General features: G+C 51.5%; 11 non-coding genes across 11 annotated transcripts; all 11 read right to left on the bottom strand.

Moving 5' to 3' along the window:
* Window positions 1-716: 716 nt before the first annotated feature.
* LOC132809858 (U2 spliceosomal RNA) lies at window positions 717-908 on the bottom strand. Its single transcript, XR_009642579.1, has one exon. It is a non-coding gene; the product is annotated as a U2 spliceosomal RNA (small nuclear RNA).
* A 1,805-nt stretch (window positions 909-2,713) lies between these two features.
* Window positions 2,714-2,905, bottom strand: LOC132809859 (U2 spliceosomal RNA). Its single transcript, XR_009642580.1, has one exon. It is a non-coding gene; the product is annotated as a U2 spliceosomal RNA (small nuclear RNA).
* A 1,825-nt stretch (window positions 2,906-4,730) lies between these two features.
* Window positions 4,731-4,922, bottom strand: LOC132809860 (U2 spliceosomal RNA). The gene has a single exon (XR_009642581.1). It is a non-coding gene; the product is annotated as a U2 spliceosomal RNA (small nuclear RNA).
* Window positions 4,923-6,739: 1,817 nt separating this feature from the next.
* On the bottom strand, window positions 6,740-6,929 carry LOC132809852 (U2 spliceosomal RNA). Its single transcript, XR_009642573.1, has one exon. It is a non-coding gene; the product is annotated as a U2 spliceosomal RNA (small nuclear RNA).
* Window positions 6,930-8,751: 1,822 nt separating this feature from the next.
* Window positions 8,752-8,943, bottom strand: LOC132809862 (U2 spliceosomal RNA). The gene has a single exon (XR_009642582.1). It is a non-coding gene; the product is annotated as a U2 spliceosomal RNA (small nuclear RNA).
* A 1,823-nt stretch (window positions 8,944-10,766) lies between these two features.
* Window positions 10,767-10,958, bottom strand: LOC132809863 (U2 spliceosomal RNA). Its single transcript, XR_009642583.1, has one exon. It is a non-coding gene; the product is annotated as a U2 spliceosomal RNA (small nuclear RNA).
* Window positions 10,959-12,782: 1,824 nt separating this feature from the next.
* LOC132809865 (U2 spliceosomal RNA) lies at window positions 12,783-12,974 on the bottom strand. Its single transcript, XR_009642585.1, has one exon. It is a non-coding gene; the product is annotated as a U2 spliceosomal RNA (small nuclear RNA).
* A 1,820-nt stretch (window positions 12,975-14,794) lies between these two features.
* Window positions 14,795-14,986, bottom strand: LOC132809866 (U2 spliceosomal RNA). The gene has a single exon (XR_009642586.1). It is a non-coding gene; the product is annotated as a U2 spliceosomal RNA (small nuclear RNA).
* A 1,822-nt stretch (window positions 14,987-16,808) lies between these two features.
* On the bottom strand, window positions 16,809-17,000 carry LOC132809867 (U2 spliceosomal RNA). Its single transcript, XR_009642588.1, has one exon. It is a non-coding gene; the product is annotated as a U2 spliceosomal RNA (small nuclear RNA).
* Window positions 17,001-18,825: 1,825 nt separating this feature from the next.
* LOC132809868 (U2 spliceosomal RNA) lies at window positions 18,826-19,017 on the bottom strand. The gene has a single exon (XR_009642589.1). It is a non-coding gene; the product is annotated as a U2 spliceosomal RNA (small nuclear RNA).
* A 1,809-nt stretch (window positions 19,018-20,826) lies between these two features.
* LOC132809869 (U2 spliceosomal RNA) lies at window positions 20,827-21,018 on the bottom strand. The gene has a single exon (XR_009642590.1). It is a non-coding gene; the product is annotated as a U2 spliceosomal RNA (small nuclear RNA).
* Window positions 21,019-22,040: the final 1,022 nt, after the last annotated feature.

Genomic DNA, 22,040 nt, shown 5'->3' on the forward strand with positions numbered 1-22,040 from the left:
TCCAGCCTTGGGCGATCGTCTGCGTGAATAATCTTTACGTACAGACGTAGCTACTAAAGCAGGTCGCTTCCGTACAGTAGTTTGCGAAGAAACAAACAGAGATGGGGGTTTCACTCTATTCAGGAAACAGACCAAAGACATTTCTTTCTTGTTCAAGAAAATATTAGGATAAATTTGTTGCCTCGGGGTGGGGGGGGGAGGCGGGGGGTTGGGAAGGGGCTGTGGGGGCTGATCTGATAGCCATTTGACATTGGCTGAGTCATGGGATCCCACAACCTGATTTGACTGTGTTAAAAATCCCACAACACCAGGTTTCAGCCCAACGGGGTTCTTTGAAATTACAGCAGTCACCCCACCCCCGCCACCGCCGTACCATCGGTGGGATACGTTCCAAGAACGACCGCAGAAGCCCAAAACGGCAGACAAGGGCAAATCCATTCATTTAAATTGGCAAGTTACCTTCCTGGCAGGCCCCTGGTTCCAGAATGTTCCCTGTAGCACGTTGGGGTTACCCCTGTCCTGGCTTTCTGCGTGCTGCACCTTCATCAGGTAACTGCAGAGCAGGTTCATAAGACAGAAAACCCGTAACAAAAGACGATAGTTTCCTGCAACTGAAAAGACAATAGATGCAACAATCACTGACTGCCATCAACACGGCAAACTAGCAAAGGCAAGAGATTCACATTGCATTCACCTGCTTTTGAACTTGGGTAAGCGTTGGGTGCACCATTCCTGGAAACACTGCAATACCAGGCTGATACATGGAGAGGACAGAGCAAGCCCTTAAGCCATCTCCCTGCTCCAAAAATCCATTTAATACAAACACTCCCACCTTCGGGAGATATCAGCGATTAAACTGATAAGAACAGAAACTACACATATTCCAAGCCAAAAGGCCGAGAAGCGATAGCACATTAATACTCCAACGGTGGAGGTCATATTTGCCGACTATCCTTTCCATCAGTTTGATGATATTCAAAGTTCCTTATTCCCTTACCGTCTACCTTCCTTCCAAGATATCCAACCAGACCGGAAGATCACTCTGCAGCAGTCGCTGTGCTTTCCCCGTGCTTTTCTCTCCATCTGTTACGTAGCCGCGTAGGTCGCGCTGACGACCAATCAGATGGCACGGGCCGGAGCCACCGCACGTCAGGTCGACTGCAGAGAGGTTTCTCCCGGTGATCGGGGACAGCGGCGGCGGCAGGGTCATTCATTCCCCCGGCATCTACAAGATTCACCAGAATTCCTCAGGCAGCACCTTGCAAACCCATGGCCAACGCAGCCTCGAAGGATGACGGCAGCAGATCCACGGGAACACCACCATTCGCAAGTTCTCCCCCCCTCCCCCCCCCCCGAGACACTCGCTGTCCTGAATTGCAAATATGTCTTTGTTCCTCCGGTGTTACCGGGTCAAAATCGGGAATCCCCGCCCAAACAGCATCGCGGGGCTACCGACAGCACTTGGACTGCAGCGGTTCGAGAGAGCAGCTCACCACCAGGCTGATCTCGGCATGGGCGAGAAATGTTGGCCTTGACGGAAAGATCCTATTCATTGCCTCCCCTTGTGTTGGTGTAGCTTGCCCATAAATGCCAATCATCGTTTCCCTCACGTACAGGATTCGCTCCTCGGCATTCCGCATCAATCCGAAAAGTTGCGAAAAGCGAATTACGTCCGTGCACCCTTTCTTTATCGTCCACTCTCAATATCCTCTCTACTTGTATCCGACTCTCTGGAGAATGGGGAGGGAGCTGATCTCCCCGTGTAAACATGTCACGCTGCAAGCGCGCCTCATCACCACCAGCAGCTCGATTCGACATCTCCGTTCACATTGCTGCAGATCGCTGACAACATTATAATCCGACCCAGTTGACAAACTGACAACTGTTTCGCTACTTGCACCGCAAATGATGACAAATCGTTCCAAATCGTACGGGTGGCACAGTGGATCAGTGGTTAGTACGGCTGCCTGGTGGCACCAGGGAGCTGAAGCCAGTTCCAGCCTTGGGCGATCGTCTGCGTGAATAATCTTTACGTACAGACGTAGCTACTAAAGCAGGTCGCTTCCGTACAGTAGTTTGCGAAGAAACAAACAGAGATGGGGGTTTCACTCTATTCAGGAAACAGACCAAAGACATTTCTTTCTTGTTCAAGAAAATATTAGGATAAATTTGTTGCCTCGGGGGTGGGGGGGGAGGCGGGGGGGTTGGGAAGGGGCTGTGGGGGCTGATCTGATAGCCATTTGACATTGGCTGAGTCATGGGATCCCACAACCTGATTTGACTGTGTTAAAAATCCCACAACACCAGGTTTCAGCCCAACGGGGTTCTTTGAAATTACAGCAGTCACCCCACCCCCCCGCCACCGCCGTACCATCGGTGGGATACGTTCCAAGAACGACCGCAGAAGCCCAAAACGGCAGACAAGGGCAAATCCATTCATTTAAATTGGCAAGTTACCTTCCTGGCAGGCCCTGGTTCCAGAATGTTCCCTGTAGCACGTTGGGGTTACCCCTGTCCTGGCTTTCTGCGTGCTGCACCTTCATCAGGTAACTGCAGAGCAGGTTCATAAGACAGAAAACCCGTAACAAAAGACGATAGTTTCCTGCAACTGAAAAGACAATAGATGCAACAATCACTGACTGCCATCAACACGGCAAACTAGCAAAGGCAAGAGATTCACATTGCATTCACCTGCTTTTGAACTTGGGTAAGCGTTGGGTGCACCATTCCTGGAAACACTGCAATACCAGGCTGATACATGGAGAGGACAGAGCAAGCCCTTAAGCCATCTCCCTGCTCCAAAAATCCATTTAATACAAACACTCCCACCTTCGGGAGATATCAGCGATTAAACTGATAAGAACAGAAACTACACATATTCCAAGCCAAAAGGCCGAGAAGCGATAGCACATCAATACTCCAACGGTGGAGGTCATATTTGCCGACTATCCTTTCCATCAGTTTGATGATATTCAAAGTTCCTTTATTCCCTTACCGTCTACCTTCCTTCCAAGATATCCAACCAGACCGGAAGATCACTCTGCAGCAGTCGCTGTGCTTTCCCCGTGCTTTTCTCTCCATCTGTTACGTAGCCGCGTAGGTCGCGCTGACGACCAATCAGATGGCACGGGCCGGAGCCACCGCACGTCAGGTCGACTGCAGAGAGGTTTCTCCCGGTGATCGGGGACAGCGGCGGCGGCAGGGTCATTCATTCCCCGGCAGGGTCATTCATTCCCCCGGCATCTACAAGATTCACCAGAATTCCTCAGGCAGCACCTTGCAAACCCATGGCCAACGCAGCCTCGAAGGATGACGGCAGCAGATCCACGGGAACACCACCATTCGCAAGTTCTCCACCCTCCCCCCCCCCGAGACACTCGCTGTCCTGAATTGCAAATATGTCTTTGTTCCTCCGGTGTTACCGGGTCAAAATCGGGAATCCCCGCCCAAACAGCATCGCGGGGCTACCGACAGCACTTGGACTGCAGCGGTTCGAGAGAGCAGCTCACCACCAGGCTGATCTCGGCATGGGCGAGAAATGTTGGCCTTGACGGAAAGATCCTATTCATTGCCTCCCCTTGTGTTGGTGTAGCTTGCCCATAAATGCCAATCATCGTTTCCCTCACGTACAGGATTCGCTCCTCGGCATTCCGCATCAATCCGAAAAGTTGCGAAAAGCGAATTACGTCCGTGCACCCTTTCTTTATCGTCCACTCTCAATATCCTCTCTACTTGTATCCGACTCTCTGGAGAATGGGGAGGGAGCTGATCTCCCCGTGTAAACATGTCACGCTGCAAGCGCGCCTCATCACCACCAGCAGCTCGATTCGACATCTCCGTTCACATTGCTGCAGATCGCTGACAACATTATAATCCGACCCAGTTGACAAACTGACAACTGTTTCGCTACTTGCACCGCAAATGATGACAAATCGTTCCAAATCGTACGGGTGGCACAGTGGATCAGTGGTTAGTACGGCTGCCTGGTGGCACCAGGGAGCTGAAGCCAGTTCCAGCCTTGGGCGATCGTCTGCGTGAATAATCTTTACGTACAGACGTAGCTACTAAAGCAGGTCGCTTCCGTACAGTAGTTTGCGAAGAAACAAACAGAGATGGGGGTTTCACTCTATTCAGGAAACAGACCAAAGACATTTCTTTCTTGTTCAAGAAAATATTAGGATAAATTTGTTGCCTCGGGGGTGGGGGGGGAGGGCGGGGGGGTTGGGAAGGGGCTGTGGGGGCTGATCTGATAGCCATTTGACATTGGCTGAGTCATGGGATCCCACAACCTGATTTGACTGTGTTAAAAATCCCACAACACCAGGTTTCAGGCCAACGGGGTTCTTTGAAATTACAGCAGTCACCCCACCCCCCGCCACCGCCGTACCATCGGTGGGATACGTTCCAAGAACGACCGCAGAAGCCCAAAACGGCAGACAAGGGCAAATCCATTCATTTAAATTGGCAAGTTACCTTCCTGGCAGGCCCCTGGTTCCAGAATGTTCCCTGTAGCACGTTGGGGTTACCCCTGTCCTGGCTTTCTGCGTGCTGCACCTTCATCAGGTAACTGCAGAGCAGGTTCATAAGACAGAAAACCCGTAACAAAAGACGATAGTTTCCTGCAACTGAAAAGACAATAGATGCAACAATCACTGACTGCCATCAACACGGCAAACTAGCAAAGGCAAGAGATTCACATTGCATTCACCTGCTTTTGAACTTGGGTAAGCGTTGGGTGCACCATTCCTGGAAACACTGCAATACCAGGCTGATACATGGAGAGGACAGAGCAAGCCCTTAAGCCATCTCCCTGCTCCAAAAATCCATTTAATACAAACACTCCCACCTTCGGGAGATATCAGCGATTAAACTGATAAGAACAGAAACTACACATATTCCAAGCCAAAAGGCCGAGAAGCGATAGCACATCAATACTCCAACGGTGGAGGTCATATTTGCCGACTATCCTTTCCATCAGTTTGATGATATTCAAAGTTCCTTTATTCCCTTACCGTCTACCTTCCTTCCAAGATATCCAACCAGACCGGAAGATCACTCTGCAGCAGTCGCTGTGCTTTCCCCGTGCTTTTCTCTCCATCTGTTACGTAGCCGCGTAGGTCGCGCTGACGACCAATCAGATGGCACGGGCCGGAGCCACCGCACGTCAGGTCGACTGCAGAGAGGTTTCTCCCGGTGATCGGGGACAGCGGCGGCGGCAGGGTCATTCATTCCCCCGGCAGGGTCATTCATTCCCCGGCATCTACAAGATTCACCAGAATTCCTCAGGCAGCACCTTGCAAACCCATGGCCAACGCAGCCTCGAAGGATGACGGCAGCAGATCCACGGGAACACCACCATTCGCAAGTTCTCCCCCCCCCCCCCGAGACACTCGCTGTCCTGAATTGCAAATATGTCTTTGTTCCTCCGGTGTTACCGGGTCAAAATCGGGAATCCCCGCCCAAACAGCATCGCGGGGCTACCGACAGCACTTGGACTGCAGCGGTTCGAGAGAGCAGCTCACCACCAGGCTGATCTCGGCATGGGCGAGAAATGTTGGCCTTGACGGAAAGATCCTATTCATTGCCTCCCCTTGTGTTGGTGTAGCTTGCCCATAAATGCCAATCATCGTTTCCCTCACGTACAGGATTCGCTCCTCGGCATTCCGCATCAATCCGAAAAGTTGCGAAAAGCGAATTACGTCCGTGCACCCTTTCTTTATCGTCCACTCTCAATATCCTCTCTACTTGTATCCGACTCTCTGGAGAATGGGGAGGGAGCTGATCTCCCCGTGTAAACATGTCACGCTGCAAGCGCGCCTCATCACCACCAGCAGCTCGATTCGACATCTCCGTTCACATTGCTGCAGATCGCTGACAACATTATAATCCGACCCAGTTGACAAACTGACAACTGTTTCGCTACTTGCACCGCAAATGATGACAAATCGTTCCAAATCGTACGGGTGGCACAGTGGATCAGTGGTTAGTACGGCTGCCTGGTGGCACCAGGGAGCTGAAGCCAGTTCCAGCCTTGGGCGATCGTCTGCGTGAATAATCTTTACGTACAGACGTAGCTACTAAAGCAGGTCGCTTCCGTACAGTAGTTTGCGAAGAAACAAACAGAGATGGGGGTTTCACTCTATTCAGGAAACAGACCAAAGACATTTCTTTCTTGTTCAAGAAAATATTAGGATAAATTTGTTGCCTCGGGGGTGGGGGGGGAGGCGGGGGGGTTGGGAAGGGGCTGTGGGGGCTGATCTGATAGCCATTTGACATTGGCTGAGTCATGGGATCCCACAACCTGATTTGACTGTGTTAAAATCCCACAACACCAGGTTTCAGCCCAACGGGGTTCTTTGAAATTACAGCAGTCACCCCACCCCCCGCCACCGCCGTACCATCGGTGGGATACGTTCCAAGAACGACCGCAGAAGCCCAAAACGGCAGACAAGGGCAAATCCATTCATTAAATTGGCAAGTTACCTTCCTGGCAGGCCCCTGGTTCCAGAATGTTCCCTGTAGCACGTTGGGGTTACCCCTGTCCTGGCTTTCTGCGTGCTGCACCTTCATCAGGTAACTGCAGAGCAGGTTCATAAGACAGAAAACCCGTAACAAAAGACGATAGTTTCCTGCAACTGAAAAGACAATAGATGCAACAATCACTGACTGCCATCAACACGGCAAACTAGCAAAGGCAAGAGATTCACATTGCATTCACCTGCTTTTGAACTGGGTAAGCGTTGGGTGCACCATTCCTGGAAACACTGCAATACCAGGCTGATACATGGAGAGGACAGAGCAAGCCCTTAAGCCATCTCCCTGCTCCAAAAATCCATTTAATACAAACACTCCCACCTTCGGGAGATATCAGCGATTAAACTGATAAGAACAGAAACTACATATTCCAAGCCAAAAGGCCGAGAAGCGATAGCACATCAATACTCCAACGGTGGAGGTCATATTTGCCGACTATCCTTTCCATCAGTTTGATGATATTCAAAGTTCCTTTATTCCCTTACCGTCTACCTTCCTTCCAAGATATCCAACCAGACCGGAAGATCACTCTGCAGCAGTCGCTGTGCTTTCCCCGTGCTTTTCTCTCCATCTGTTACGTAGCCGCGTAGGTCGCGCTGACGACCAATCAGATGGCACGGGCCGGAGCCACCGCACGTCAGGTCGACTGCAGAGAGGTTTCTCCCGGTGATCGGGGACAGCGGCGGCGGCAGGGTCATTCATTCCCCCGGCAGGGTCATTCATTCCCCCGGCATCTACAAGATTCACCAGAATTCCTCAGGCAGCACCTTGCAAACCCATGGCCAACGCAGCCTCGAAGGATGACGGCAGCAGATCCACGGGAACACCACCATTCGCAAGTTCTCCACCCTCCCCCCCCCGAGACACTCGCTGTCCTGAATTGCAAATATGTCTTTGTTCCTCCGGTGTTACCGGGTCAAAATCGGGAATCCCCGCCCAAACAGCATCGCGGGGCTACCGACAGCACTTGGACTGCAGCGGTTCGAGAGAGCAGCTCACCACCAGGCTGATCTCGGCATGGGCGAGAAATGTTGGCCTTGACGGAAAGATCCTATTCATTGCCTCCCCTTGTGTTGGTGTAGCTTGCCCATAAATGCCAATCATCGTTTCCCTCACGTACAGGATTCGCTCCTCGGCATTCCGCATCAATCCGAAAAGTTGCGAAAAGCGAATTACGTCCGTGCACCCTTTCTTTATCGTCCACTCTCAATATCCTCTCTACTTGTATCCGACTCTCTGGAGAATGGGGAGGGAGCTGATCTCCCCGTGTAAACATGTCACGCTGCAAGCGCGCCTCATCACCACCAGCAGCTCGATTCGACATCTCCGTTCACATTGCTGCAGATCGCTGACAACATTATAATCCGACCCAGTTGACAAACTGACAACTGTTTCGCTACTTGCACCGCAAATGATGACAAATCGTTCCAAATCGTACGGGTGGCACAGTGGATCAGTGGTTAGTACGGCTGCCTGGTGGCACCAGGGAGCTGAAGCCAGTTCCAGCCTTGGGCGATCGTCTGCGTGAATAATCTTTACGTACAGACGTAGCTACTAAAGCAGGTCGCTTCCGTACAGTAGTTTGCGAAGAAACAAACAGAGATGGGGGTTTCACTCTATTCAGGAAACAGACCAAAGACATTTCTTTCTTGTTCAAGAAAATATTAGGATAAATTTGTTGCCTCGGGGGGGGGGGGAGGCGGGGGGGGTTGGGAAGGGGCTGTGGGGGCTGATCTGATAGCCATTTGACATTGGCTGAGTCATGGGATCCCACAACCTGATTTGACTGTGTTAAAAATCCCACAACACCAGGTTTCAGCCCAACGGGGTTCTTTGAAATTACAGCAGTCACCCCACCCCCGCCACCGCCGTACCATCGGTGGGATACGTTCCAAGAACGACCGCAGAAGCCCAAAACGGCAGACAAGGGCAAATCCATTCATTTAAATTGGCAAGTTACCTTCCTGGCAGGCCCCTGGTTCCAGAATGTTCCCTGTAGCACGTTGGGGTTACCCCTGTCCTGGCTTTCTGCGTGCTGCACCTTCATCAGGTAACTGCAGAGCAGGTTCATAAGACAGAAAACCCGTAACAAAAGACGATAGTTTCCTGCAACTGAAAAGACAATAGATGCAACAATCACTGACTGCCATCAACACGGCAAACTAGCAAAGGCAAGAGATTCACATTGCATTCACCTGCTTTTGAACTTGGGTAAGCGTTGGGTGCACCATTCCTGGAAACACTGCAATACCAGGCTGATACATGGAGAGGACAGAGCAAGCCCTTAAGCCATCTCCCTGCTCCAAAAATCCATTTAATACAAACACTCCCACCTTCGGGAGATATCAGCGATTAAACTGATAAGAACAGAAACTACACATATTCCAAGCCAAAAGGCCGAGAAGCGATAGCACATCAATACTCCAACGGTGGAGGTCATATTTGCCGACTATCCTTTCCATCAGTTTGATGATATTCAAAGTTCCTTTATTCCCTTACCGTCTACCTTCCTTCCAAGATATCCAACCAGACCGGAAGATCACTCTGCAGCAGTCGCTGTGCTTTCCCCGTGCTTTTCTCTCCATCTGTTACGTAGCCGCGTAGGTCGCGCTGACGACCAATCAGATGGCACGGGCCGGAGCCACCGCACGTCAGGTCGACTGCAGAGAGGTTTCTCCGGTGATCGGGGACAGCGGCGGCGGCAGGGTCATTCATTCCCCCGGCAGGGTCATTCATTCCCCCGGCATCTACAAGATTCACCAGAATTCCTCAGGCAGCACCTTGCAAACCCATGGCCAACGCAGCCTCGAAGGATGACGGCAGCAGATCCACGGGAACACCACCAGTCGCAAGTTCTCCCCCCTCCCCCCCCCCGAGACACTCGCTGTCCTGAATTGCAAATATGTCTTTGTTCCTCCGGTGTTACCGGGTCAAAATCGGGAATCCCCGCCCAAACAGCATCGCGGGGCTACCGACAGCACTTGGACTGCAGCGGTTCGAGAGAGCAGCTCACCACCAGGCTGATCTCGGCATGGGCGAGAAATGTTGGCCTTGACGGAAAGATCCTATTCATTGCCTCCCCTTGTGTTGGTGTAGCTTGCCCATAAATGCCAATCATCGTTTCCCTCACGTACAGGATTCGCTCCTCGGCATTCCGCATCAATCCGAAAAGTTGCGAAAAGCGAATTACGTCCGTGCACCCTTTCTTTATCGTCCACTCTCAATATCCTCTCTACTTGTATCCGACTCTCTGGAGAATGGGGAGGGAGCTGATCTCCCCGTGTAAACATGTCACGCTGCAAGCGCGCCTCATCACCACCAGCAGCTCGATTCGACATCTCCGTTCACATTGCTGCAGATCGCTGACAACATTATAATCCGACCCAGTTGACAAACTGACAACTGTTTCGCTACTTGCACCGCAAATGATGACAAATCGTTCCAAATCGTACGGGTGGCACAGTGGATCAGTGGTTAGTACGGCTGCCTGGTGGCACCAGGGAGCTGAAGCCAGTTCCAGCCTTGGGCGATCGTCTGCGTGAATAATCTTTACGTACAGACGTAGCTACTAAAGCAGGTCGCTTCCGTACAGTAGTTTGCGAAGAAACAAACAGAGATGGGGGTTTCACTCTATTCAGGAAACAGACCAAAGACATTTCTTTCTTGTTCAAGAAAATATTAGGATAAATTTGTTGCCTCGGGGGTGGGGGGGGAGGCGGGGGGGTTGGGAAGGGGCTGTGGGGGCTGATCTGATAGCCATTTGACATTGGCTGAGTCATGGGATCCCACAACCTGATTTGACTGTGTTAAAAATCCCACAACACCAGGTTTCAGCCCAACGGGGTTCTTTGAAATTACAGCAGTCACCCCACCCCCGCCACCGCCGTACCATCGGTGGGATACGTTCCAAGAACGACCGCAGAAGCCCAAAACGGCAGACAAGGGCAAATCCATTCATTTAAATTGGCAAGTTACCTTCCTGGCAGGCCCCTGGTTCCAGAATGTTCCCTGTAGCACGTTGGGGTTACCCCTGTCCTGGCTTTCTGCGTGCTGCACCTTCATCAGGTAACTGCAGAGCAGGTTCATAAGACAGAAAACCCGTAACAAAAGACGATAGTTTCCTGCAACTGAAAAGACAATAGATGCAACAATCACTGACTGCCATCAACACGGCAAACTAGCAAAGGCAAGAGATTCACATTGCATTCACCTGCTTTTGAACTTGGGTAAGCGTTGGGTGCACCATTCCTGGAAACACTGCAATACCAGGCTGATACATGGAGAGGACAGAGCAAGCCCTTAAGCCATCTCCCTGCTCCAAAAATCCATTTAATACAAACACTCCCACCTTCGGGAGATATCAGCGATTAAACTGATAAGAACAGAAACTACACATATTCCAAGCCAAAAGGCCGAGAAGCGATAGCACATCAATACTCCAACGGTGGAGGTCATATTTGCCGACTATCCTTTCCATCAGTTTGATGATATTCAAAGTTCCTTTATTCCCTTACCGTCTACCTTCCTTCCAAGATATCCAACCAGACCGGAAGATCACTCTGCAGCAGTCGCTGTGCTTTCCCCGTGCTTTTCTCTCCATCTGTTACGTAGCCGCGTAGGTCGCGCTGACGACCAATCAGATGGCACGGGCCGGAGCCACCGCACGTCAGGTCGACTGCAGAGAGGTTTCTCCCGGTGATCGGGGACAGCGGCGGCGGCAGGGTCATTCATTCCCCGGCAGGGTCATTCATTCCCCGGCATCTACAAGATTCACCAGAATTCCTCAGGCAGCACCTTGCAAACCCATGGCCAACGCAGCCTCGAAGGATGACGGCAGCAGATCCACGGGAACACCACCATTCGCAAGTTCTCCACCCTCCCCCCCCCCCGAGACACTCGCTGTCCTGAATTGCAAATATGTCTTTGTTCCTCCGGTGTTACCGGGTCAAAATCGGGAATCCCCGCCCAAACAGCATCGCGGGGCTACCGACAGCACTTGGACTGCAGCGGTTCGAGAGAGCAGCTCACCACCAGGCTGATCTCGGCATGGGCGAGAAATGTTGGCCTTGACGGAAAGATCCTATTCATTGCCTCCCCTTGTGTTGGTGTAGCTTGCCCATAAATGCCAATCATCGTTTCCCTCACGTACAGGATTCACTCCTCGGCATTCCGCATCAATCCGAAAAGTTGCGAAAAGCGAATTACGTCCGTGCACCCTTTCTTTATCGTCCACTCTCAATATCCTCTCTACTTGTATCCGACTCTCTGGAGAATGGGGAGGGAGCTGATCTCCCCGTGTAAACATGTCACGCTGCAAGCGCGCCTCATCACCACCAGCAGCTCGATTCGACATCTCCGTTCACATTGCTGCAGATCGCTGACAACATTATAATCCGACCCAGTTGACAAACTGACAACTGTTTCGCTACTTGCACCGCAAATGATGACAAATCGTTCCAAATCGTACGGGTGGCACAGTGGATCAGTGGTTAGTACGGCTGCCTGGTGGCACCAGGGAGCTGAAGCCAGTTCCAGCCTTGGGCGATCGTCTGCGTGAATAATCTTTACGTACAGACGTAGCTACTAAAGCAGGTCGCTTCCGTACAGTAGTTTGCGAAGAAACAAACAGAGATGGGGGTTTCACTCTATTCAGGAAACAGACCAAAGACATTTCTTTCTTGTTCAAGAAAATATTAGGATAAATTTGTTGCCTCGGGGGTGGGGGGGGAGGCGGGGGGGTTGGGAAGGGGCTGTGGGGGCTGATCTGATAGCCATTTGACATTGGCTGAGTCATGGGATCCCACAACCTGATTTGACTGTGTTAAAAATCCCACAACACCAGGTTTCAGGCCAACGGGGTTCTTTGAAATTACAGCAGTCACCCCACCCCCCGCCACCGCCGTACCATCGGTGGGATACGTTCCAAGAACGACCGCAGAAGCCCAAAACGGCAGACAAGGGCAAATCCATTCATTTAAATTGGCAAGTTACCTTCCTGGCAGGCCCCTGGTTCCAGAATGTTCCCTGTAGCACGTTGGGGTTACCCCTGTCCTGGCTTTCTGCGTGCTGCACCTTCATCAGGTAACTGCAGAGCAGGTTCATAAGACAGAAAACCCGTAACAAAAGACGATAGTTTCCTGCAACTGAAAAGACAATAGATGCAACAATCACTGACTGCCATCAACACGGCAAACTAGCAAAGGCAAGAGATTCACATTGCATTCACCTGCTTTTGAACTTGGGTAAGCGTTGGGTGCACCATTCCTGGAAACACTGCAATACCAGGCTGATACATGGAGAGGACAGAGCAAGCCCTTAAGCCATCTCCCTGCTCCAAAAATCCATTTAATACAAACACTCCCACCTTCGGGAGATATCAGCGATTAAACTGATAAGAACAGAAACTACACATATTCCAAGCCAAAAGGCCGAGAAGCGATAGCACATCAATACTCCAACGGTGGAGGTCATATTTGCCGACTATCCTTTCCATCAGTTTGATGATATTCAAAGTTCCTTTATTCCCTTACCGTCTACCTTCCTTCCAAGATATCCAACCAGACCGGAAGATCACTCTGCAGCAGTCGCTGTGCTTTCCCCGTGCTTTTCTCTCCATCTGTTACGTAGCCGCGTAGGTCGCGCTGACGACCAATCAGATGGCACGGGCCGGAGCCACCGCACGTCAGGTCGACTGCAGAGAGGTTTCTCCCGGTGATCGGGGACAGCGGCGGCGGCAGGGTCATTCATTCCCCGGCAGGGTCATTCATTCCCCGGCATCTACAAGATTCACCAGAATTCCTCAGGCAGCACCTTGCAAACCCATGGCCAACGCAGCCTCGAAGGATGACGGCAGCAGATCCACGGGAACACCACCATTCGCAAGTTCTCCCCCTCCCCCCCCCCCGAGACACTCGCTGTCCTGAATTGCAAATATGTCTTTGTTCCTCCGGTGTTACCGGGTCAAAATCGGGAATCCCCGCCCAAACAGCATCGCGGGGCTACCGACAGCACTTGGACTGCAGCGGTTCGAGAGAGCAGCTCACCACCAGGCTGATCTCGGCATGGGCGAGAAATGTTGGCCTTGACGGAAAGATCCTATTCATTGCCTCCCCTTGTGTTGGTGTAGCTTGCCCATAAATGCCAATCATCGTTTCCCTCACGTACAGGATTCGCTCCTCGGCATTCCGCATCAATCCGAAAAGTTGCGAAAAGCGAATTACGTCCGTGCACCCTTTCTTTATCGTCCACTCTCAATATCCTCTCTACTTGTATCCGACTCTCTGGAGAATGGGGAGGGAGCTGATCTCCCCGTGTAAACATGTCACGCTGCAAGCGCGCCTCATCACCACCAGCAGCTCGATTCGACATCTCCGTTCACATTGCTGCAGATCGCTGACAACATTATAATCCGACCCAGTTGACAAACTGACAACTGTTTCGCTACTTGCACCGCAAATGATGACAAATCGTTCCAAATCGTACGGGTGGCACAGTGGATCAGTGGTTAGTACGGCTGCCTGGTGGCACCAGGGAGCTGAAGCCAGTTCCAGCCTTGGGCGATCGTCTGCGTGAATAATCTTTACGTACAGACGTAGCTACTAAAGCAGGTCGCTTCCGTACAGTAGTTTGCGAAGAAACAAACAGAGATGGGGGTTTCACTCTATTCAGGAAACAGACCAAAGACATTTCTTTCTTGTTCAAGAAAATATTAGGATAAATTTGTTGCCTCGGGGGTGGGGGGGGAGGCGGGGGGTTGGGAAGGGGCTGTGGGGGCTGATCTGATAGCCATTTGACATTGGCTGAGTCATGGGATCCCACAACCTGATTTGACTGTGTTAAAAATCCCACAACACCAGGTTTCAGGCCAACGGGGTTCTTTGAAATTACAGCAGTCACCCCACCCCCCGCCACCGCCGTACCATCGGTGGGATACGTTCCAAGAACGACCGCAGAAGCCCAAAACGGCAGACAAGGGCAAATCCATTCATTTAAATTGGCAAGTTACCTTCCTGGCAGGCCCTGGTTCCAGAATGTTCCCTGTAGCACGTTGGGGTTACCCTGTCCTGGCTTTCTGCGTGCTGCACCTTCATCAGGTAACTGCAGAGCAGGTTCATAAGACAGAAAACCCGTAACAAAAGACGATAGTTTCCTGCAACTGAAAAGACAATAGATGCAACAATCACTGACTGCCATCAACACGGCAAACTAGCAAAGGCAAGAGATTCACATTGCATTCACCTGCTTTTGAACTTGGGTAAGCGTTGGGTGCACCATTCCTGGAAACACTGCAATACCAGGCTGATACATGGAGAGGACAGAGCAAGCCCTTAAGCCATCTCCCTGCTCCAAAAATCCATTTAATACAAACACTCCCACCTTCGGGAGATATCAGCGATTAAACTGATAAGAACAGAAACTACACATATTCCAAGCCAAAAGGCCGAGAAGCGATAGCACATCAATACTCCAACGGTGGAGGTCATATTTGCCGACTATCCTTTCCATCAGTTTGATGATATTCAAAGTTCCTTTATTCCCTTACCGTCTACCTTCCTTCCAAGATATCCAACCAGACCGGAAGATCACTCTGCAGCAGTCGCTGTGCTTTCCCCGTGCTTTTCTCTCCATCTGTTACGTAGCCGCGTAGGTCGCGCTGACGACCAATCAGATGGCACGGGCCGGAGCCACCGCACGTCAGGTCGACTGCAGAGAGGTTTCTCCCGGTGATCGGGGACAGCGGCGGCGGCAGGGTCATTCATTCCCCGGCAGGGTCATTCATTCCCCGGCATCTACAAGATTCACCAGAATTCCTCAGGCAGCACCTTGCAAACCCATGGCCAACGCAGCCTCGAAGGATGACGGCAGCAGATCCACGGGAACACCACCATTCGCAAGTTCTCCACCCTCCCCCCCCCCGAGACACTCGCTGTCCTGAATTGCAAATATGTCTTTGTTCCTCCGGTGTTACCGGGTCAAAATCGGGAATCCCCGCCCAAACAGCATCGCGGGGCTACCGACAGCACTTGGACTGCAGCGGTTCGAGAGAGCAGCTCACCACCAGGCTGATCTCGGCATGGGCGAGAAATGTTGGCCTTGACGGAAAGATCCTATTCATTGCCTCCCCTTGTGTTGGTGTAGCTTGCCCATAAATGCCAATCATCGTTTCCCTCACGTACAGGATTCGCTCCTCGGCATTCCGCATCAATCCGAAAAGTTGCGAAAAGCGAATTACGTCCGTGCACCCTTTCTTTATCGTCCACTCTCAATATCCTCTCTACTTGTATCCGACTCTCTGGAGAATGGGGAGGGAGCTGATCTCCCCGTGTAAACATGTCACGCTGCAAGCGCGCCTCATCACCACCAGCAGCTCGATTCGACATCTCCGTTCACATTGCTGCAGATCGCTGACAACATTATAATCCGACCCAGTTGACAAACTGACAACTGTTTCGCTACTTGCACCGCAAATGATGACAAATCGTTCCAAATCGTACGGGTGGCACAGTGGATCAGTGGTTAGTACGGCTGCCTGGTGGCACCAGGGAGCTGAAGCCAGTTCCAGCCTTGGGCGATCGTCTGCGTGAATAATCTTTACGTACAGACGTAGCTACTAAAGCAGGTCGCTTCCGTACAGTAGTTTGCGAAGAAACAAACAGAGATGGGGGTTTCACTCTATTCAGGAAACAGACCAAAGACATTTCTTTCTTGTTCAAGAAAATATTAGGATAAATTTGTTGCCTCGGGGGTGGGGGGGGAGGGCGGGGGGGTTGGGAAGGGGCTGTGGGGGCTGATCTGATAGCCATTTGACATTGGCTGAGTCATGGGATCCCACAACCTGATTTGACTGTGTTAAAAATCCCACAACACCAGGTTTCAGGCCAACGGGGTTCTTTGAAATTACAGCAGTCACCCCACCCCCGCCACCGCCGTACCATCGGTGGGATACGTTCCAAGAACGACCGCAGAAGCCCAAAACGGCAGACAAGGGCAAATCCATTCATTTAAATTGGCAAGTTACCTTCCTGGCAGGCCCCTGGTTCCAGAATGTTCCCTGTAGCACGTTGGGGTTACCCCTGTCCTGGCTTTCTGCGTGCTGCACCTTCATCAGGTAACTGCAGAGCAGGTTCATAAGACAGAAACCCGTAACAAAAGACGATAGTTTCCTGCAACTGAAAAGACAATAGATGCAACAATCACTGACTGCCATCAACACGGCAAACTAGCAAAGGCAAGAGATTCACATTGCATTCACCTGCTTTTGAACTTGGGTAAGCGTTGGGTGCACCATTCCTGGAAACACTGCAATACCAGGCTGATACATGGAGAGGACAGAGCAAGCCCTTAAGCCATCTCCCTGCTCCAAAAATCCATTTAATACAAACACTCCCACCTTCGGGAGATATCAGCGATTAAACTGATAAGAACAGAAACTACACATATTCCAAGCCAAAAGGCCGAGAAGCGATAGCACATCAATACTCCAACGGTGGAGGTCATATTTGCCGACTATCCTTTCCATCAGTTTGATGATATTCAAAGTTCCTTTATTCCCTTACCGTCTACCTTCCTTCCAAGATATCCAACCAGACCGGAAGATCACTCTGCAGCAGTCGCTGTGCTTTCCCCGTGCTTTTCTCTCCATCTGTTACGTAGCCGCGTAGGTCGCGCTGACGACCAATCAGATGGCACGGGCCGGAGCCACCGCACGTCAGGTCGACTGCAGAGAGGTTTCTCCCGGTGATCGGGGACAGCGGCGGCGGCAGGGTCATTCATTCCCCGGCAGGGTCATTCATTCCCCCGGCATCTACAAGATTCACCAGAATTCCTCAGGCAGCACCTTGCAAACCCATGGCCAACGCAGCCTCGAAGGATGACGGCAGCAGATCCACGGGAACACCACCATTCGCAAGTTCTCCCCCCTCCCCCCCCCCCCGAGACACTCGCTGTCCTGAATTGCAAATATGTCTTTGTTCCTCCGGTGTTACCGGGTCAAAATCGGGAATCCCGCCCAAACAGCATCGCGGGGCTACCGACAGCACTTGGACTGCAGCGGTTCGAGAGAGCAGCTCACCACCAGGCTGATCTCGGCATGGGCGAGAAATGTTGGCCTTGACGGAAAGATCCTATTCATTGCCTCCCCTTGTGTTGGTGTAGCTTGCCCATAAATGCCAATCATCGTTTCCCTCACGTACAGGATTCGCTCCTCGGCATTCCGCATCAATCCGAAAAGTTGCGAAAAGCGAATTACGTCCGTGCACCCTTTCTTTATCGTCCACTTTCAATATCCTCTCTACTTGTATCCGACTCTCTGTGGAGAATGGGAGGGAGCTGATCTCCCCCGTGTAAACATGTCACGCTGCAAGCGCGCCTCATCACCACCAGCAGCTTGATTCGACATCTCCGTTCACATTGCTGCAGATCGCTGACAACATTATAATCCGACCCAGTTGACAAACTGACAACTGTTTCGCTACTTGCACCGCAAATGATGACAAATCGTTCCAAATCGTACGGGTGGCACAGTGGATCAGTGGTTAGTACGGCTGCCTGGTGGCACCAGGAGCTGAAGCCAGTTCCAGCCTTGGGCGATCGTCTGCGTGAATAAACTTTACGTACAGACGTAGCTACTAAAGCAGGTCGCTTCCGTACAGTAGTTTGCGAAGAAACAAACAGAGATGGGGGTTTCACTCTATTCAGGAAACAGACCAAAGACATTTCTTTCTTGTTCAAGAAAATATTAGGATAAATTTGTTGCCTCGGGGTGGGGGGGGGAGGCGGGGGGGGTTGGGAAGGGGCTGTGGGGGCTGATCTGATAGCCATTTGACATTGGCTGAGTCATGGGATCCCACAACCTGATTTGACTGTGTTAAAAATCCCACAACACCAGGTTTCAGCCCAACGGGGTTCTTTGAAATTACAGCAGTCACCCCACCCCCGCCACCGCCGTACCATCGGTGGGATACGTTCAAGAACGACCGCAGAAGCCCAAAACGGCAGACAAGGGCAAATCCATTCATTCAAATTGGCAAGTTACCTTCCTGGCAGGCCCCTGGTTCCAGAATGTTCCCTGTAGCACGTTGGGGGTTACCCCTGTCCTGGCTTTCAGCGTGCTGCACCTTCATCAGGTAACTGCAGAGCAGGTTCATAAGACAGAAAACCCGTAACAATAGACGATAGTTTCCTGCAACTGAAAAGACAATAGATGCAACAATCACTGACTGCCATCAACACGGCAAACTAGCAAAGGCAAGAGATTCACATTGCATTCACCTGCTTTGAACTTGGGTAAGCGTTGGGTGCACCATTCCTGGAAACACTGCAATACCAGGCTGATACATGGAGAGGACAGAGCAAGCCCTTAAGCCATCTCCCTGCTCCAAAAATCCATTTAATACAAACACTCCCACCTTCGGGAGATATCAGCGATTAAACTGATAAGAACAGAAACTACACATATTCCAAGCCAAAAGGCCGAGAAGCGATAGCACATTAATACTCCAACGGTGGAGGTCATATTTGCCGACTATCCTTTCCATCAGTTTGATGATATTCAAAGTTCCTTTATTCCCTTACCGTCTACCTTCCTTCCAAGATATCCAACCAGACCGGAAGATCACTCTGCAGCAGTCGCTGTGCTTTCCCCGTGCTTTTCTGTTACGTAGCCGCGTAGGTCGCGCTGACGACCAATCAGATGGCACGGGCCGGAGCCACGCACGTCAGGTCGACTGCAGAGAGGTTTCTCCCGGTGATCGGGGACAGCGGCGGCGGCAGGGTCATTCATTCCCCGGCAGGGTCATTCATTCCCCCGGCATCTACAAGATTCACCAGAATTCCTCAGGCAGCACCTTGCAAACCCATGGCCAACGCAGCCTCGAAGGATGACGGCAGCAGATCCACGGGAACACCACCATTCGCAAGTTCTCCCCCCCCCGAGGCACTCGCTGTCCTGAATTGCAAATATGTCCTTGTTCCTCCGGTGTTACCGGGTCAAAATCGGGAATCCCCGCCCAAACAGCATCGCGGGGCTACCGACAGCACTTGGACTGCAGCGGTTCGAGAGAGCAGCTCACCACCAGGCTGATCTCGGCATGGGCGAGAAATGTTGGCCTTGACGGAAAGATCCTATTCATTGCCTCCCCTTGTGTTGGTGTAGCTTGCCCATAAATGCCAATCATCGTTTCCCTCACGTACAGGATTCGCTCCTCGGCATTCCGCATCAATCCGAAAAGTTGCGAAAAGCGAATTACGTCCGTGCACCCTTTCTTTATCGTCCACTTTCAATATCCTCTCTACTTGTATCCGACTCTCTGTGGAGAATGGGGAGGGAGCTGATCTCCCCGTGTAAACATGTCACGCTGCAAGCGCGCCTCATCACCACCAGCAGCTCGATTCGACATCTCCGTTCACATTGCTGCAGATCGCTGACAACATTATAATCCGACCCAGTTGACAAACTGACAACTGTTTCGCTACTTGCACCGCAAATGATGACAAATCGTTCCAAATCGTACGGGTGGCACAGTGGATCAGTGGTTAGTACGGCTGCCTGGTGGCACCAGGGAGCTGAAGCCAGTTCCAGCCTTGGGCGATCGTCTGCGTGAATAATCTTTACGTACAGACGTAGCTACTAAAGCAGGTCGCTTCCGTACAGTAGTTTGCGAAGAAACAAACAGAGATGGGGGTTTCACTCTATTCAGGAAACAGACCAAAGACATTTCTTTCTTGTTCAAGAAAATATTAGGATAAATTTGTTGCCTCGGGGTTGGGGGGGGAGGCGGGGGGGTTGGGAAGGGGCTGTGGGGGCTGATCTGATAGCCATTTGACATTGGCTGAGTCATGGGATCCCACAACCTGATTTGACTGTGTTAAAAATCCCACAACACCAGGTTTCAGCCCAACGGGGTTCTTTGAAATTACAGCAGTCACCCCACCCCCCGCCACCGCCGTACCATCGGTGGGATACGTTCCAAGAACGACCGCAGAAGCCCAAAACGGCAGACAAGGGCAAATCCATTCATTCAAATTGGCAAGTTACCTTCCTGGCAGGCCCCTGGTTCCAGAATGTTCCCTGTAGCACGTTGGGGTTACCCCTGTCCTGGCTTTCAGCGTGCTGCACCTTCATCAGGTAACTGCAGAGCAGGTTCATAAGACAGAAAACCCGTAACAAAAGACGATAGTTTCCTGCAACTGAAAAGACAATAGATGCAACAATCACTGACTGCCATCAACACGGCAAACTAGCAAAGGCAAGAGATTCACATTGCATTCACCTGCTTTTGAACTTGGGTAAGCGTTGGGTGCACCATTCCTGGAAACACTGCAATACCAGGCTGATACATGGAGAGGACAGAGCAAGCCCTTAAGCCATCTCCCTGCTCCAAAAATCCATTTAATACAAACACTCCCACCTTCGGGAGATATCAGCGATTAAACTGATAAGAACAGAAACTACACATATTCCAAGCCAAAAGGCCGAGAAGCGATAGCACATTAATACTCCAACGGTGGAGGTCATATTTGCCGACTATCCTTTCCATCAGTTTGATGATATTCAAAGTTCCTTTATTCCCTTACCGTCTACCTTCCTTCCAAGATATCCAACCAGACCGGAAGATCACTCTGCAGCAGTCGCTGTGCTTTCCCCGTGCTTTTCTGTTACGTAGCCGCGTAGGTCGCGCTGACGACCAATCAGATGGCACGGGCCGGAGCCACCGCACGTCAGGTCGACTGCAGAGAGGTTTCTCCCGGTGATCGGGGACAGCGGCGGCGGCAGGGTCATTCATTCCCCGGCAGGGTCATTCATTCCCCCGGCATCTACAAGATTCACCAGAATTCCTCAGGCAGCACCTTGCAAACCCATGGCCAACGCAGCCTCGAAGGATGACGGCAGCAGATCCACGGGAACACCACCATTCGCAAGTTCTCCCCCCCGCCGAGGCACTCGCTGTCCTGAATTGCAAATATGTCCTTGTTCCTCCGGTGTTACCGGGTCAAAATCGGGAATCCCCGCCCAAACAGCATCGCGGGGCTACCGACAGCACTTGGACTGCAGCGGTTCGAGAGAGCAGCTCACCACCAGGCTGATCTCGGCATGGGCGAGAAATGTTGGCCTTGACGGAAAGATCCTATTCATTGCCTCCCCTTGTGTTGGTGTAGCTTGCCCATAAATGCCAATCATCGTTTCCCTCACGTACAGGATTCGCTCCTCGGCATTCCGCATCAATCCGAAAAGTTGCGAAAAGCGAATTACGTCCGTGCACCCTTTCTTTATCGTCCACTTTCAATATCCTCTCTACTTGTATCCGACTCTCTGTGGAGAATGGGGAGGGAGCTGATCTCCCCGTGTAAACATGTCACGCTGCAAGCGCGCCTCATCACCACCAGCAGCTCGATTCGACATCTCCGTTCACATTGCTGCAGATCGCTGACAACATTATAATCCGACCCAGTTGACAAACTGACAACTGTTTCGCTACTTGCACCGCAAATGATGACAAATCGTTCCA

This window comes from Hemiscyllium ocellatum, unplaced genomic scaffold (assembly GCF_020745735.1).
Source record: "Hemiscyllium ocellatum isolate sHemOce1 unplaced genomic scaffold, sHemOce1.pat.X.cur. scaffold_1360_pat_ctg1, whole genome shotgun sequence".
In the NCBI taxonomy this organism is placed as follows: domain Eukaryota; kingdom Metazoa; phylum Chordata; class Chondrichthyes; order Orectolobiformes; family Hemiscylliidae; genus Hemiscyllium; species Hemiscyllium ocellatum.